Consider the following 17,100-nt stretch of genomic DNA (forward strand, 5'->3'; position numbering starts at 1 on the left):
GAACTGAGATGCTAAAATCCTCAACAAAATATTAACAAACTGGATCCAGCAACACATTAAAAGGATCATACAGCCCTGGCTGAGTGGTTCAGTTGGTTGGAGCATTGTCACATACACCAAAAAGTTGCAGGTTTTTGTTGGTTGGTTGGTTGGTTTGGGGTTTTTTAGGGTGTTTGTTTGTTTGTTTGTTTGTTTGTTTTATTAATCCTCACCTAAGGATACGTTTTCCACTGATTTTTTTTTAGAGAGTGGAAGGGAGGGAGGGGGAAAGAGAGAGAGAGAGAAATATCTATGTGAGAGAAACACATCAACCGGTTGCCTCCTAAACACACCCCAGATGAGGTCGGGGATCGAACCTGCAACCTAGGTACCTGCCCTTGACTGAGAATCAAACCCATGACCCTGCAGTGTGCAAGCCAACACTCTAACTACTGAGCCACACTGGCCAGGGCAAGAGTTGCGGGTTTGATTCCTGGTCAGGCACATACGGGATGCAGAAAAACTATTCAATAAAAATTCAGCATCCATTTATGATAAAAACTCTCAGCAAAGTGGGAATAGAGGGAACATACCTCAATGTAATAAAGGCATGTATGACAAAACTACAGCCAGCATCATAATCAATGAGCAAAAGCAAAGCGTTTCCCCTATAACCAGCACAAGACAGGAATGTCTGTTTTCACCAGTCTTATTCAACATAATACTGGAAGTTATAGCCACAGAAATCAGACAAGAAGAAATAAAAGGTATCCAAATTGGAAAAGAGAAAGTAAAACTCTCATTATTCGCAGATGACATGATAATATACATAGAAAACCCTAAAGACTCCACCAAAAAACTACTAGAACGGATAAATGAATTCACTAAAGTAGCAGGACACAAAATTAATATTCAGAAGTCAGCTGCATTTTTATACACCAATAATGAACTATCAGAAAGAGAAATTGAAAAGCAATCCCATTTACTATTGCAGGGGTGGGGATTACTTAGGAATAAATTTAACCAAGTAGGTAAAAGACCTGTATGTGAAAAATTATAAGATACTAAAGAAAGAAACTGCCCAGCCAAAGTGGCTTAGTGGTTGAGTGCCATCCCATGCAGCAAAAGGTTGCCTGTTTGATTCCCAGTTAGGGCAATACCTGTGTTGTGGGTTTGATCCCCACTTGGGGAGTATATAGAAGGTAACCAATTGATCTCTCTCTCTCTCTCTCTCTCCCCCTCCCTCCCTCCCTTCCTTTGTCTAAATATGTCCTCAAGTGAGAATTGAAAAAAGAAAGAAAGAAATTGAGGAAGACACAAATAAAGAGAAGTAGATACTGTGTTCATGGATAGGAAGAATTCACATCATTAAAATGTCCATGCTAGCTGTAAGAAAGAGAGATCTCTTATCATTTGAGAGGACATGGAGGGACCTGGAGAGTATTATGCTAAGCGAAATAAGCCAATCAGAGAAAGACATACCACATGATGTCACTTATTTGTGGAATATAATGAACAAAATAAGCTGATGAACAAAACAGACCCAGAGACATAGAAAGGAATACGGTTCAGACTGACAAACATCAGAGTAGGGAGGTGAGGGGGGAGTGGATGAGATAAACCAAAGAATTTATATGCATGTATGTGTAACCAATGGATATAGACAACAATGCTGGGGGTGGGGGTGGGGAGGCGGGATGGGGAGGAGGATGTTTGGGGGGAGGGAGGAGAAACATCTGTAACAAAAATAAATTAATAAAAATTGAAAATAAAATAAAATAAAATGCCATTCTACCCAAAGCAATCTATTGATTCAATGCAATTCTTATTAAAATACCAATGGCATATTTCACAGATCTAGCAAATTTTCTAAAATTTTATATGGATCCAAAAAAAGACCCCAAATAGCCTCAGCAATCTTGAGAAAAGAGAACAAAGTTGGAACTATCACACTACCTGATATCAAACTACACTACAAGTCCACTGAAATAAAAACTGCCTGACACTGGCATAAGAATAGGCATATAGATCAATGAAACATAACAGAGAGCCATGAAATAAACCCATGCCTTTATGGTCAATTTCTATTTGACAAAGGAGGCAAGATAGTCTCTTCCATAAATGGTATTGGGAAAATTGGGCAAGTACATGCAAAAAATTAAAACTAGACCACTTACACTATAAACTCAAAATGAATAAAACTCTTAAGTGTAAGTCGCAAAACCAGAAAAATCCTAGAAGAAAACATAGGCAGTAAAATCTCAGACATCTCTCATAGCAATATTTTTGCCAATATATCTCTTGGGCATGAGAAACAAAAGAAAAATAAACAAATGGGACTATATCAAAGTTTTTGCACAGAAAAAAAAAAAAAACCATCAACAAAATGAAAAGGGAACCCACTGAATGGGAGAACATATTTGCCAATGATACATCTGGCAAGGGTTAATATTCAAAATATATAAAGAACTTAAACAACTCAACACCAGAAAGACAAACAACCCAATTAAAAAATAGGCAAAGGACCCGATAGACACTTCTCCAAAAAGGACATACAGATGGCCAATAGATATATGAAAAAAAAAATGTTCAACATCACTAATCATCAGAGAGATTCTAATTAAAACCACAATGAGATATTATCTCACACCTGCCAGAATGGCTATAATCAATAAATCTACAAACAACAAGTTCTGGCAAAGATGTAGAGAAAAGGGAAGCCTCGAGCACTCTTGACGGGAATATGGACTGCTGCCGCCACTGTGGAAAACAGTATGGAGTTTCCTCAAAAAATTTAAAATGGAATTACCTTTTGACCCAGTGATCCTACTACTGGGAATATACCCAAAGAAACCCAAACACTAATTTGAAAGAATATATGCACCCCATGTTCATTGCAGTGTTATTTACAATAGCCAAGATCTGGAAATAACCCAAGTATCCATCAGTAGATGAGGGGAGAGAAAAGCTGCGGTATATTTACACAATGGAATACTATGTGGCCATAAAAAAGGAAGAAAATCTTACCCTTTGCAACAGCATGGATGGACCTGAAGAGTATTTTGCTAAGCAAAATAAGCCAGTCAGAGAAAGACAAATACCATATGATCTCACTAATATGTGGAATCTAATGAACAAAATCGTTTCACAAGCAAAACAGAAGCATAGATACATAGAACACAGGGGAAGGAGTTTGAGGAGCTATAGGGACCCTGACCAGGTGGCTTGGTTGGTTGGAGCACTGTCCCATACACCAAAAAGGTTGTGGGTTTGATTCCAGATCAGGGCATATGTCTAGGTTTTGGGTTCAATCTCTGCTCTGGGTGCGCACAGGAGGCAACTGGTCAGTTTCTCTCTAATATTTTTGTTTCTCTCTCTCTCTCTCTCTCTAAAAAATCAATAAAACATAACCTCAGATGAGAATTTTAAAAAAGTGAAGGGATTAAGCAAATATATATGTGTGTATACATGTGTGTGTGTGTGTGTGTGTGTGTGTGTGTGTGTGTGTGTATATATATATATATGACACATAGACACAGATAACAGTGTGGTGATAGCTAGAGGAAAAGGAAGGTGGAAGTGGGCAAAGAGGGGATAATGGGCATGAAAAGAGACTTTACTTTGAGTGATGAGTATATAATGCAGTGTGCAGATGATGTTTTAATGAGTTGAAAATGGTATGGTTTTATTAACCAATGTCCCCTCAATAATACACACACACACACACACACACATACACACACACTGTCCAACCTCGGTTCTCGAACGTCTCCCATCTCAAACAATTCACTGCTCAACCCAACAGCCCTTTCCTGCTGATACCTGTGATCAGTCATGGTCTCTCAGGAGACAGGAGAGAATGCCCAAGTAGGAGTCAGTTTACTGCTAAACTTCACATTGTTAACATCTCAGAAAATTGTGCTGTGAACATTTTCATGGGTTTTTTTTTTGCTTTTGTTGCTGATTATTATCACATTTTTATTTTTTACTGTACATTTGATTATCTTTATGTTAAATTTTCATTTACATTTCATGTCCTTTTTGCTTTTAAAGTGTTTATTTATAGATTAAACAGTACATTAGATATGTACTGTATACAAGAAAGGTTAAAACAGGGAACCATTAGGGGGTCTGGAATGGATTAATTCAATTTACATTATTTCTATTAGGAAAAAATGATTCAGTTTTTGAACAGTCCTCCGGAACAAATTAAATTCGAGAACCAAGGTTCGTGTGTGTGTGTGTGTGTGTGTGTGTGTGATACAAATGATAGAAGAAAAATGACCTCAAAATGATGATTCCATTTGCTACTATAGAAACTCAATTTTTATACATTCCGTAAATGGTTTATGTATTATAAATATTTTGGGAGTTTGTTGTTTGTACTTAGTTTCTGGTGTATTTTGTTAACTGTATGCCTTTTATTCTCATATTTTTTTCCTTCAAAAATTTTTTTTATATTCTCCTAAAAAAAAATCCACCACGCAAAGAATAGAAAACTTCATGTTTTCTTCTAGCATAGTTATTGTTCATTTATACATGTAAACTGATAAAGAATTAAATCTGTAATAGCACATTTTAGATGTAGCTTTTAATGTCCATTATTAAATTGTCCATATATTTCTATTAATTGAAAATGTCACATTTCAGGTGAGAATTTTTTTTAATAATAAAATAGTCCTGGCCAGTGTGGTAAGTTGGCTGGGCATCGTCTTTGCTGGTTCAATTTCTGTTCAGGGCACATGCCAGCGTTTCAGGCTCACTCCCCAATTCAGGGCATACAGGAGGCAGCTGATCAATGTTTTGTTCTCACATCAATCTTTCTCTCTCTCTCCTCACCCTTCCTCTCTTTCTAAAAATTAATTAAAAATACATTTAAAAATAACGATGATAGGCCTAGCCAGTTTGGCTCAGCTGTTAGAGCATCAGACCATAGACCAATGACTCACATGTTCGATTCCGGTCAATGGCATGTACCTCGTACCTCGGTTGTGGTTCATCCCTGGACCTGGTCAGGGTCGTACAGGAGGCAGCCACTCGATGTGTCCCTCTCATGGTGATGTTTCTCTCTCTCTCTCTCTCTCTTTCTCCCCCCCTCTCTCTCACTCTCTCTCTCCTTCCCTCCCACTCTATCTGAAGATAAACAGAAAAATATCTTCAGGTGAGGATTAAAAAATAATAATAATGATGATAAAAACAGTCTACTCCTGGACTGTGTATTCTAATCTCTTGATTTGTCCATTTTTATATTGTAGCATTGTTTAATTATAAAATTCTTTCTGTTCACCTAAATAAAAATAAAAGACTTCTGCAATTACTACAGAACTGATATTTAACAGTCTTCACAGTAAATAAACCTAAGCACTTTCATCCCTAGGATGCAGGTTGAGCCTGAGTCCTCACTTTTCTGAAAGGAGCCTTTCTCGGACTCTTTACCAGGAGCTAGTGGACAGTTAACTTAGGCCAGGCCCTCTAGGAAAGGTAACAGGCCACTGCTGGGAGCCGGATAACAGGAGGAAAACAAGGTGATGGACTTCCCAGCAGTGCCTGGGGCACGGGCCTTTCAAGGCACAGGCAAGAGACAAGACAGTCACAGTTCTCCTTTGCTCGTGCTGTGTTCCCTTATTTCTCTTGCAGACTTTACTATAAATTTGAAGGCTTTTTTTTTTTTCAGTTCAGCTTCAGTGACTTCATACAGTCACTACTTTGTAAAATTGAAAGCATATCTATCCCCAATAGGAACACCCGAACAGTTTCTAGTACCCCAGTGTTCTAGGGACTTAGTCAAGGCTATATTTAGATACCATGCTGCATTTCAGAGAAAATGTGATTTTCCTTGAAGGGTTTGCTCCCACATCCCCTACTTAAACCAAACATACTTTCAAGTTAATAAAAGCCCTACCTGACAAGCAGCAAGTCTGGCTATAATTAAAAGAGAGGAAATATTTTACATAAGAAAATGTGTTTTTTGGTTAAAGCATAATTATGAAAGGTAATAGCAAGATGTAATTTGTATTTTTTATGTACTGAACAAGATGTTGGAAGAAAATTGTCTTAACTCTCGACTTACTATATTCTAATACTTTTTGATGTTTCACATGGTGACTGCAGTGGAGCCCGTAAAAACAACTTTAAATTCCAATGTCATGTGGAACGTGAAGATTCGGTTTCATTTTCAAAACTGGTCTGTTGAGAAATATGCCCTAAAAAGCAATTCTCATTTTACTCCATTACATCTTGAACAGCTGCAAGAAGAATTATAAAATGTACTTAACCCAATCTAAAGTTTAAAATTTTGCTCTCTGAGGAAAGCATTTTTGAAGAGTCTCATACGTGCTAGAAAAAGGATTTAGAACTTGATAAGGCTTCACACAGAGAGACACACTGTGAAATTTTAACAAAAGGCTACTTTCTTTTTCCCCTCAAGAATGCTTCAGATCTACACTACACAATTTAATTTTTATATAGTCTATTATAGATGGATAAGTAATACTTTATTCCTGAATTTTAAACCTTCTGGAAATAGACTGTCACATACACAAAGAAACTTTATACAAATTCAAACATTTGTTCACAAATAAGCAAATGTCACACACACATATATAGTCATATATATTTGTTTTCTGGCCATTCACCCATGGAAACCAAACTGCAGACAGCTCTGAGGATTAACCAGTTAATAAGGACCTAGAGCCATACAGTGACTCCTCAAAGCCTGTCCCTGGGACTGTCACCGATGTCTGGGAAGTATGGAAATGGCCCCCAACACCTTCTGTTTGCACTGTGGCAGACATTGCTACTACCAGCCCCTTCCCCTCACCCACAATGACAGGTCATTCATCACAGCTGACATGCTGGAAATCACAATGCAGTGTTTCAGTATCTGCTTCTTGCAGCCATGATAACGTTGATATTTCACCAGGGAAAAATATACTTAAGCAATTTTCATATTAATAAAATGTGTCTTGTGTGCTCACTTTTTTTCTTTTACTTCATTAAAAGACTTTTTTATGAAATTTGTGAACACTGTATTTCTGCCCAAATAAGTTGTTATGCTTCTCAATATCTACATTTGAGAGAGAAATGAAATATTTCTTACCCAAAACTGCAATTCTGAGATCATGTGAACTGAAATATGGAGAAGCATGTATGTAACAAAAGCTGTGTGTACCACATAAGTAAATGGTTGTTTCCTTTTCCTAACTTGTATTCCATTTGTCTCATTTAATTCCATTTCAAACCTAACACTTTTAAATCAACACATATATTAACATCTTTATTGATCGATCAACCAAAAAATTGTATTAAATGTTACTGGGAGAGCTACCAAAAATCTAGAAATGTTATAGACTCAAGGAATTTATATTCTAACTGAAAAATGTGACAAAACAGATAACAGTAAAAGTCTACATATTTTTTTCTGTATTTTGTTCATTTTTTTATTGTTAAAATATTACAAATGTCCCCCTTTATTCCCCATTGACCCCTTCTTTCCCACTCCCACCCGCCTCCTGCTTTCCCCACACTGTTGCCTGTGTCTATTAGTTGTGCATAAATGCATATAAATTATTTGGTTTATCTGTTCCCACCCTTCCTAACCCCCATCCCTCTGAGGTTTGTAGATGAGTGGATAAAAAAGCTGTGGTGCATTTACACAATGAAATACTATGCAGCTGTAAGAAAGAGGGATCTCTTACCCTTTGAGATGACATGGAGGGACCTGAAGAGTACTTTGCTAAGTGAAATAAGCCAGTCAGAGAAAGACAAGTACCACATGATCTCACTTATTTGTGGAACATAATGAACAAAATAAGCTGTCGACCAAAAGAGAACCAGAATCATGGAAGCAGGGAACAGACTGACAAGTCTACATATTTTTCAATGTATTCACATCAGCCTTCTTTTCAAAAATATATTTGAGGCATTTAAAGAAACATCAAAACAGGGATTTATCTTTATTTTTTTAGCAAGAAAGTATAGTGACACAGGAAAATCGAGGTGAGAAATCAGAACATATCACAAATATAAATAATGTGTATCAAAATCATGTGTATTATACAGTTACGGGACACAAGCCACAAAGTTGGCACTGAACATGGGACTAGCTACCACATGCAGAGTGTCCATGAGAGAAGAGCGGACCCAGTGCTTAGGTGAGGGATCTTTTATTACTAGAACTAAGAGAAATGTCCCCTCTGAGTTTCATCAGGGGATGCAACAAAACTTAGTGGGCTACAACTTCAATAACTCTATCAGCCCTAGAACAGGGACTTCCACTTGGCTGTTCAACATTCTTCAGTGATGACAATGAAAGACAATAAATAATTGAGAGCTACACTGGGGAACTTAGGGAACACTAAGAGATAATCTGTGTATTAAGCAGGGTAACTCATGCAGCTACTGTAACAGCCAACCATGAAGTCTAGGTCCCGTAACATGAAAATGTCAAAGCCAAATGTATGTTTCTCCCTGGCCTCTTCTGCTCAAGGGGGTTTCTCTCCTAGCGATGCCCTAGGAAACGCATGCCTTCAAGATCACTGCACAAGATGACCCATGCCAAGCACGGAGGAAGGTACGCTGGCCCTTCACTACCTGGCTCAGAATGAACGCAAGTCACTCTCCTTACAGTCCGCTGGCCAGGTGTGATGACCTGACCAATCTCACTGTAAGAGAAGCTGGGGAGTACACCTTCCCAGGTGCCCTGGAATAGGAAAATGAAATGGGGTCTGGTGGACGTATGGCATTGTCTTTGCCACAACTGAGAATGCTAAACTGGGAGGTTAGATTTGATCCAAAATACACCAGACCAGTGGTTCTCCAAGGAGAGTACACATACCAAAGATGACAAAATATTGAAATGTCTACGTATTGTTTTATTTTAATCCAAAAAAAGAAAACATATTGTCTCCATGTGAGGTTCCCTTGCATCCTAACACACAGAGTATCTTGACAAGAACAGAAGCTCTAAGACCTGAAGGAGCTGTGTGAGACGTCATCAGTTCCCACGTGAGATTCCAAACCTCCGGGATGGTGCATATACAGGTTATATTAACCAGCGACAAGGAAAATAAGTCTGATGGTAATGGATAACTGGCTGTAAAAGGCTCCTTGAAAAGCACTACAAAAAGAATATAATACTGAAACACCTGGGCCTTATTTTTATTAAACAACTAATCAGACAAAGTCGGTTTAAAAAATCATCAAGAAGGTTCTTTGAAAAACTAGCAGATTTGTATCCACTATCATTAATGGTGAGCTTAATCCTAATGTGTACTGTGCCTGAGATTTTAGCCATTAATGGTGTAGAGCTATGATAAGGATTCAAAATCTACTATCCAGAATACAGACAAGCCTCTACAAATAAATTCTTTCCACAATATTCAGTCCAAAAATTGACAAAATTTTACTCAACTTAAACATTCACAAGCTCCTTTGGGATCTGTTAATCTCAAAGAATAAAGCCCCAAAACCCATGGAGCAAATCCTTGTTTTTCGTATCATAATAAAAATGACTAAAATAATATTCACTCACAAAACAGGCAAAAATCACTGCCCTCCTGGAGCTGACATTTGGGAGCAGTGGGTCTCAACTGGGGGACATTTCCCACCTGGAGGGCACCTGGTACTGTCTAGAGATGTTTTTACTTTTCACACCTGGTGGGGGGGGCTGTTACTGGCATCTAGTGGGTGGTGGCCAGGGATGCTGCTAAAAATCCTACAAAGCAGAAGACAGCCCCCACCATGAAGAGTTTTCTGGCCCAAAGTATTGAGATTGTCAATAGTATTGAGATTGAAAAACCACCAATGCGTAAGTTCATAAACTGTCTCATATATTATAGGATCTATATAATACTCTAAAGTGACATAGAATGTGACCATGAAACCCCCAGACCAAAAAACAGTTAGCTAGTAAACTAACAGCAAAGTAATCCAAGCAGCTGTCACACGGAAAGGTGAGTTATACACCTCTCTTTTACAAAACGATAGGTGTTCATACTTGTTGCCCATTTCTACAAATAGCTATTAATAACATGCTTAATTAAAACATGTATTGCCCTGGCCAGTGTGACTCAATGGTTAGAGCATCAGCCCAAGGACCGAAGGGTCATGGGTTCCATTCCATCAAGGGCACATATCTGGGTTGCAGGTTCGATCCCCAGCCCTGATCCGAGTGCATGCAGGAGGCAACTAATCGATGTGTCTCTTTCTCCCTCTCTCCTCCAACCCCCTCCCTCCCCTCCAATTTCTCTGAAAATCAATGGTAAAAATATCCTTGGGTGAGGATAAAAAAAAAAAAAAAAAAAACATTAAAAATGTACTAATTGGTCTCTTAAAAGCAAACATGATTTGTTAACTTTTTATTGACTAAAAAACTAGTTGCTTTTCTTTTTTTTTTTCGTATGTGCCCCTAGCAGGAACCAAACCTGGGACTCTCTGGTCCACAGGCTGATGCTCCAACCACTGAGCCAAACTTGCCAGGGCAAAAACTAGTTGCTTTTGAATGAAACCTCTGCTTGGAGAGTATATTTTAAAAACCAATATTTGGCCCTGGCCAGTTTGGCTCAGTGGTTGGAGCGTTGGCCTGTGGTCCTGAGAGACCCGGGTTCGGTTCCCACTAAGGGCATATACCTAGGCTGCAGTTTGTCCCCAGCCCTGGTTGGGTTGTGTGGGTGGCAACCACTCGATGTGTCCCTTTCACGTCAATGTTTCTCTCTCTCTCTCTCTCTCTCTCCCTCCTACTCTATCTGAACAAAAAATGGAAAAAATGTCCTCAGGTGAGGATAAAAAAACAGTATTTGGAGGTACAGCTGACCCTTGAACAACATAGGTTTGAATTGCACGGGTGAACACGGTTCAAGTTGTTCAAGGGCCAACTGTATTTGAGCCCCGTAGATGCAGAGGGCCAGCGATGGTCATACATAGATTTTCCACTGCGAGGGACATTCCACTGCGAGGCGCCCCAACCCTACGTTGTTCAAGGGTCAGTTGTATTTGCATCATTATATGGTTTGTTGTCCAAAAATGATGTGTGACTTAGAAACTAACTCATATCTGAATACTTACAAAAGCTGAACCCTAAAATGTCTAACCCATTTGAAAATATTTTAAGATTTTTGGTGAGTTTTCAACCCAATTATTTGAAAGAATAAGTGAATGACATCAAGGAAATTGATGATTTCAAGAACCAAACTCCCAACGAAAACTCCCCCTGACTGGTGGGTGGAACTGTAATATAAATATCATTTTGGGCACTGCAGTCATGCAAGCTACCTACTGCCTTCACCACAACCTGTGCCCAGGATCTGGGATCACAGCTCATCCATGAAACCGCTTCGTTTGAGCAGCTGTGAGTGGCCAATGGCTCATGGAACCACCACTGGCCAGCACCCCTGCGGGGCCAGGGAAGAAGCTGGCAGAAAGCTCCCATTCTCACCTTTCAACAAACAGCACAAACATGGTGACCTCTGACATTCCACGGCCAGGCTGTGCTCACGCCGTTTCCTCCTGGCACTTCCAGTCGCTCCACCAGCTGGTTCTGGACATGGCTCCTCCGTGCCCACCCAGCCAGCCTAACCCTGCAGAATGTCTCAGACTCCCCAGGAGGCAATCAGGACCTCCGAAATATAAGCACAAATAGGCACCTTGGCCCTGGTGTCCAGTTCAGATCTGGGTGGAACAGGCAGACTTGCAATTCCACGTGGTGGCTGTCTCCTCACAGACCTTCTATAGTCACCCCTTACCCCCAGGCAGCCCAGAAGCAGCCTCACCACTCCACCTAGACTGGCTCTTCCACATATCAACACCCCCAAAATGAAGTTCACCCCCATGTAAGATGCCACTCTGCACGATTCACAGATGGGGGTGCATTGGCTTGACCTTAAAGAAGTCCCACACAGTATGGCAGGCACTGGCTCTCCAATGCCACACAGCTCTGGCACAGGTCCTTCTGTGTCTGGCAACAAACACCTGAAGCCCTACCCCCAACACCCAAAGGTGGCAACTGAAGGTCTCACACTGGAAAAGATCATTGTGATCATGGTCAGGAAGACACACTGAGCCAGACCAGTTCAAGTCCACCTGCATCACCTACCTGCAAGCCAAGAAGGCAGAAGGTGGCCAGCGTCCCAGCCATCAGTCTGCTTGTGTTCAGGCTGCAGATCTGTCCACCCTGTGAGTTACTGGAGGGTCGCCATTCACACCTAGCCCCCACCGTCCTCACCATGTCTCCAACACTTTATGATCACCCTTGCCTCTGGGAGAGCTATTCCATGGAGACTATCTAGTGTATTTTTCTGAGTTCCTGAAGCATAAAACAAATTTGGGGCAACCCCAAACGGTTGGAGAAGGAAGCTCCTGAAGGAAACTGAGATTCTGCTGCCAGATCACCAGCCTCCTGCCCTGCTGGCCCCCACTGGACAAACCACCTCAGGCTAGTGGTGCTGCTGCCACGTGTCCATATGGCATGGTAGCCTAAAGACGGAAACCAACAGATTAACTCTTGGGGGAAAAGCATAATGAAATTACATTTTATTTTGTGTTTTTTTTTTTTTAACAAGCAATAAGTGCTTGCTTCGGCAGCACATATACTAAAATTGGAACGATACAGAAAAGATAAGCACGGCCCCTGAGCAAGGATGACATGCAAATTTGTGAAGTGTTCCATATTTTTTCAAAAGCAGTACAATCATAGCAGGGGACTTTAACACCCCACTGACATCACTGGATAGATCTTCTAGACAAAAGAGTAACAAGGAAACACAGACTCTAAATGAAGCGCTAGATCAAGTGGATTTAATAGATATCTACAGAGAATTACACACCAAAACTGCAGAATTAAAATTCTTCTCAAGTGCACATGGGACATTCTCAAAGACAGACCACATGTTAGGGCACAAACTAAGTCTCTACAAGTTCAAGAAGATTGAAATCATATCAACCATCTTCTCAGATCACAATGGCATGAAACTAGAAATCAATTGCAACAAGAATATGCACAGACATTTGAAAACATGGAGGCTAAATAGCATGTTAATGAACAATGAATGGGTTACCATGGAGATCAAGGAAGAAATGAAAAACTTCCTGGAAACCAATGAAAATAAACACACAACAACACAAAACCTATGGGATGCAGTGAAAGCAGTTCAGAGAGGGAAGTTCATAGCACTACAGGCCTACTTCAAGAAGCAAGAAAAATTTCTAAGACGCTATATAACCTCACAACTTAAAGAACTAGAAAGCAAACAAAAAGAAAACCCCGGAGCAAGTAGAAGGGAGGAAATAGTAAAGATCAGAGCAGAAATAAATGACATGGAGACCAAAAAAACAATTCAAAGGATCAATGAAACAAAGAGCTAGTTCTTTGAAAAGATAAACAGGATTGATGGACCCTTAGCTAGACTCACCAAGAAACAAAGAGAGAGAACCCAAATACACAAAATCAGAAATGAAAGAGGGGAAATAATAACTGACACCACAGAAATACAAAAGATTGTTAACAAATATTATGAAAAATTATATGGCAACATTTTGACAATCTAAGCGAAATGTACAAATTTCTAGAAACACATAGTCTCCCAAAACTGGACCGAGAAGAGATAGAAATCTTGAACAGACCAATGACAACAAAAGAAATTGAAGATGTAATCAAGACTCTACCAGCAAACAAAAGCCCAGGCCCGGATGGCTTCATGGGGGACTTTTACCGAACATTCAAAGAAGAACTAATACCCATTCTCCTCAAATTATTTCAAAAAATTCAAGAAGAAGAAAGACTTCCAAACTCGTTTTATGAGGCCAGCATAATTCTAATTCCAAAACCAAAAAAAAAAAAAAAAAAACACTAGAAAGAAAGAAAACTACAGGCCAATATCCCTGATGAACATAGATGCCAAAATCCTGAACAAAATACTAGCAAATTGAATCCAGCAATACATCAAAAAAATTATTCACCATGACCAGGTGGGATTTATCCCAGGGATGCAAGGCTGGTACAATATTTGCAAATCGATAAATGTGATACACCACATAAACAAAAAGAAAGATAACAATCGTGATTTTATCAATAGATGCTGAAAAAGCATTAAACAAAATCCAGTATCCATTTCTGATAAAAATGTTCAGCAATGTGGGAATAGAGGGATCATATCTCGACATAGTGAAGCCCATATATGAAAGACCTACAGCCAACATCATACTCAATGGGCAAAAACTAAAAGCATTTCCCTTAAGAACAAGAACAAGACAGAAATGCCCACTTTTGCCATTCTTATTTAACATTGTACTGGAAGTTTAGCCACAGCAATGAGACAGGAAGAAAAAATAAAAGGGATCCAAATTGGAAAGGAGGAAGTGAAACTGTCATTATTCGCAGATGACATGATATTTATGTAGGAAACCCCAGACTCCATCAAAAATTTACTAAACTTAATCAATGAATTTGGCAAAGTAGCAGGATACAAAACTAACATCAAGAAATCTACAGCATTCTTAGACACCAATGATGAAGTCACAGAAAGAGAAACTAAAAAAAACAATCCCATTTACCATCGTGGCAAAAAAAAATTAAGATACCTAGGAATAAACTTAACCAAAGACATAAAGGACCTATTTGCAGAGAACTAAAGGTCATTGAAAAAAGACATAGAGGAAGATATAAAACAGTGGAAGCACATACCTTGTTCATGGATTTGAAGAATTAACATCATTACAATGTCCATATTATCCAAAGCAATCTATAGATTCAATGCAATCCCCATCAAAATACCAACGGCATACTTCACAGAACTAGAACAAATACTTCAAAAGTTCATATGGAATCAAAAAAGACCTCGAATAGCCACAGCAATCTTGAAAAAGAACAAGGGTGGAGGGATCACATTACCAGATTTCAGATTATACTACAAAGCCACTGTAATTAAAACAGCCTGGTACTGGCACAAGAACAGGCAAATAGACCAGTGGAACAGAACAGAGAACCCAGAAATGGACCCAAGACAATATGCTCAATTAATATTTGACAAAGGGAAAAAGAGCATACAGTGGAGTAAAGACAGCCTCTTTAATAAATGGTGTTGGGAAAAATGGACAGCTGCATGCAAAATAATGAAACTAGACCATCAACTTACACCCTACACAAGAATAAACTCAAAATGGATAAAAGACTTAAATGTGACTCATGAATCCATAAAAATCCTAGAAGAAACTGTAGACAACAAAATTTCAGACATCATACACAGCAGAATTTTCACTGATACATCACCTAAGGCAACAGAAACAAAGGAAAAAAATGAACATGTGGGAATACATCAAACTAAAAAGCTTCTGCACGGCAAAAGAAACCACCACCAAAATGGAAAGGCAACCCACTCTATGGGAGAGCATAATTGCCAATCATATATCAGATAAGGGGTTAATTTCCAATACATATAGTGTTCACATAACTCAACACAAGGAAGACAAAGAACCCAATTAAAAAATGGGCAGAGGAACTAAATAAAATAGGACATACAAATGGCTGAGAGACATATGAAGAAATGTTCAATATCACTAATCATCAGAGAGATGCAAATGTAAACAACGAGATATCACCTCACACCTGTCAGAATGGCCGCCATCAACAAATCATCAAACGACAAGTGTTGGCGAGGATGTGGAGAAAAGGGGACTCTAGTACACTGCTGGTAGGAATGCAGACTGGTGCAGCAACTATGGAAAACAATACGGTGTTAACCTCAAAAAATCAAAAATTGAACTGCCATTTGACCCAGTGATCCCACTTCTAGGAATATACCCTAAGAAGCCTGAAACACCAATCAGAAAGAATATATGTACCCCCATGTTCGTAGTAGCACTATTTACAATAGCTAAGATCTGGAAACAGCCCAAATGTCCATCAGTAGAGGAATGGATAAAAAAGCAGTGGTACATATACACAATGGAGTACTATGCAGCTCTAAGAAAGAAAGATCTCGTATTCTTTGAGACTACATGGAGGGACCTGGAAAGTATCATCCTAAGTGAAACAAGCCAAACAGAGAAAGACAAGTATCATATGATCTCACTTATTTGTGGAATATAATGAACATAACAGTCTGCGGAATGGGGTAGTCCCAGAGACGTGGAAGTGGGGTACAGACTGACAATCCCTAGAAGAGGGGGTGGTGGGGGAGAAATAAACCACAGAACTTATATGCATGTATGCATGAACAGTGGACATGGACAACAAACTGGGGACAGGGCAGGGAGGGAGGGGGAGAGGGAATTAATGGGGGGGAAAAGGAGAAACATCTGTAACAAAAATTAATTAATAAAAAATAAATTAATTTAAAAAAAAATCCTGGAGTCAAGGAACATTTCACTAGATGTTACAGTACCTTTCCCCTTGTTCCCCTTGCTCATCTGGACGTGCCGTCTGTCTTAACTCTTCTCTGGTTGTCATTTTTTATTTGCTCAAGATGAATGGTTTACAGTTAAAAAGGGGCAAAGGAAAGAAAAGTGTTAATTTTGTTTCTTGCTGGGATATGCATAACTTTGGACACATTACAACTAACTTGAAAACAATCAAATTTCCTAGACATACACAATCTGTTCCATAAGTGTGTTTTCAGAAACCATCTTGTTTGCAACCTCAAACATTGTACTCTCGCTCATTTACAAGTGCATTCACAGCAACACAGTCCATCTCCCGTGATACGATAGCGTTACACAGCACTGGTACAATAACTGTTCACTCTCCTTCCCATTACCCTACTGTTGTCCACCTAATATCCCAGCATTTCAGGCAATTTTGCAATTATTTTCCCTCAGTAGTTTGTGCGTCCACTGGACTATAAACATTAAGAAATACAAAACCCGACGTCAGGTCAGGATGGCGGGGAGGTAAACGCGGTATCGCGTCCTCCCACAACCACATCAAAGTTACAACTAAACTACAGAACAACCATCATTCAAAACCGCCTAAAACCAAGCTGAATGAAAGTCCTACAACTACGGAATTAAAGCAGCAGCCACATCGAGACTGGTAGGAGGGGCGGAGGCTCGAAGGGCTGGTCCCACACCCACGTGTGGCGGATAAAAATCAGGAGGACACCTCGGCTGGGAAGGTCCTCCCTGAGGACT

The 17,100-nt window shown here is 39.5% G+C and overlaps 1 non-coding gene across 1 annotated transcript; it reads left to right on the top strand.

Annotated features, from left to right (window-relative positions):
- The first annotated feature begins 12,542 nt into the window (after positions 1–12,542).
- Positions 12,543–12,649, top strand: LOC118624764. Its single transcript, XR_004958435.1, has one exon. It is a non-coding gene; the product is annotated as a U6 spliceosomal RNA (small nuclear RNA).
- The last annotated feature ends 4,451 nt before the right edge of the window (positions 12,650–17,100 follow it).

This window comes from Molossus molossus, unplaced genomic scaffold (assembly GCF_014108415.1).
Source record: "Molossus molossus isolate mMolMol1 unplaced genomic scaffold, mMolMol1.p scaffold_m16_p_10, whole genome shotgun sequence".
Lineage (NCBI taxonomy): Eukaryota > Metazoa > Chordata > Mammalia > Chiroptera > Molossidae > Molossus > Molossus molossus.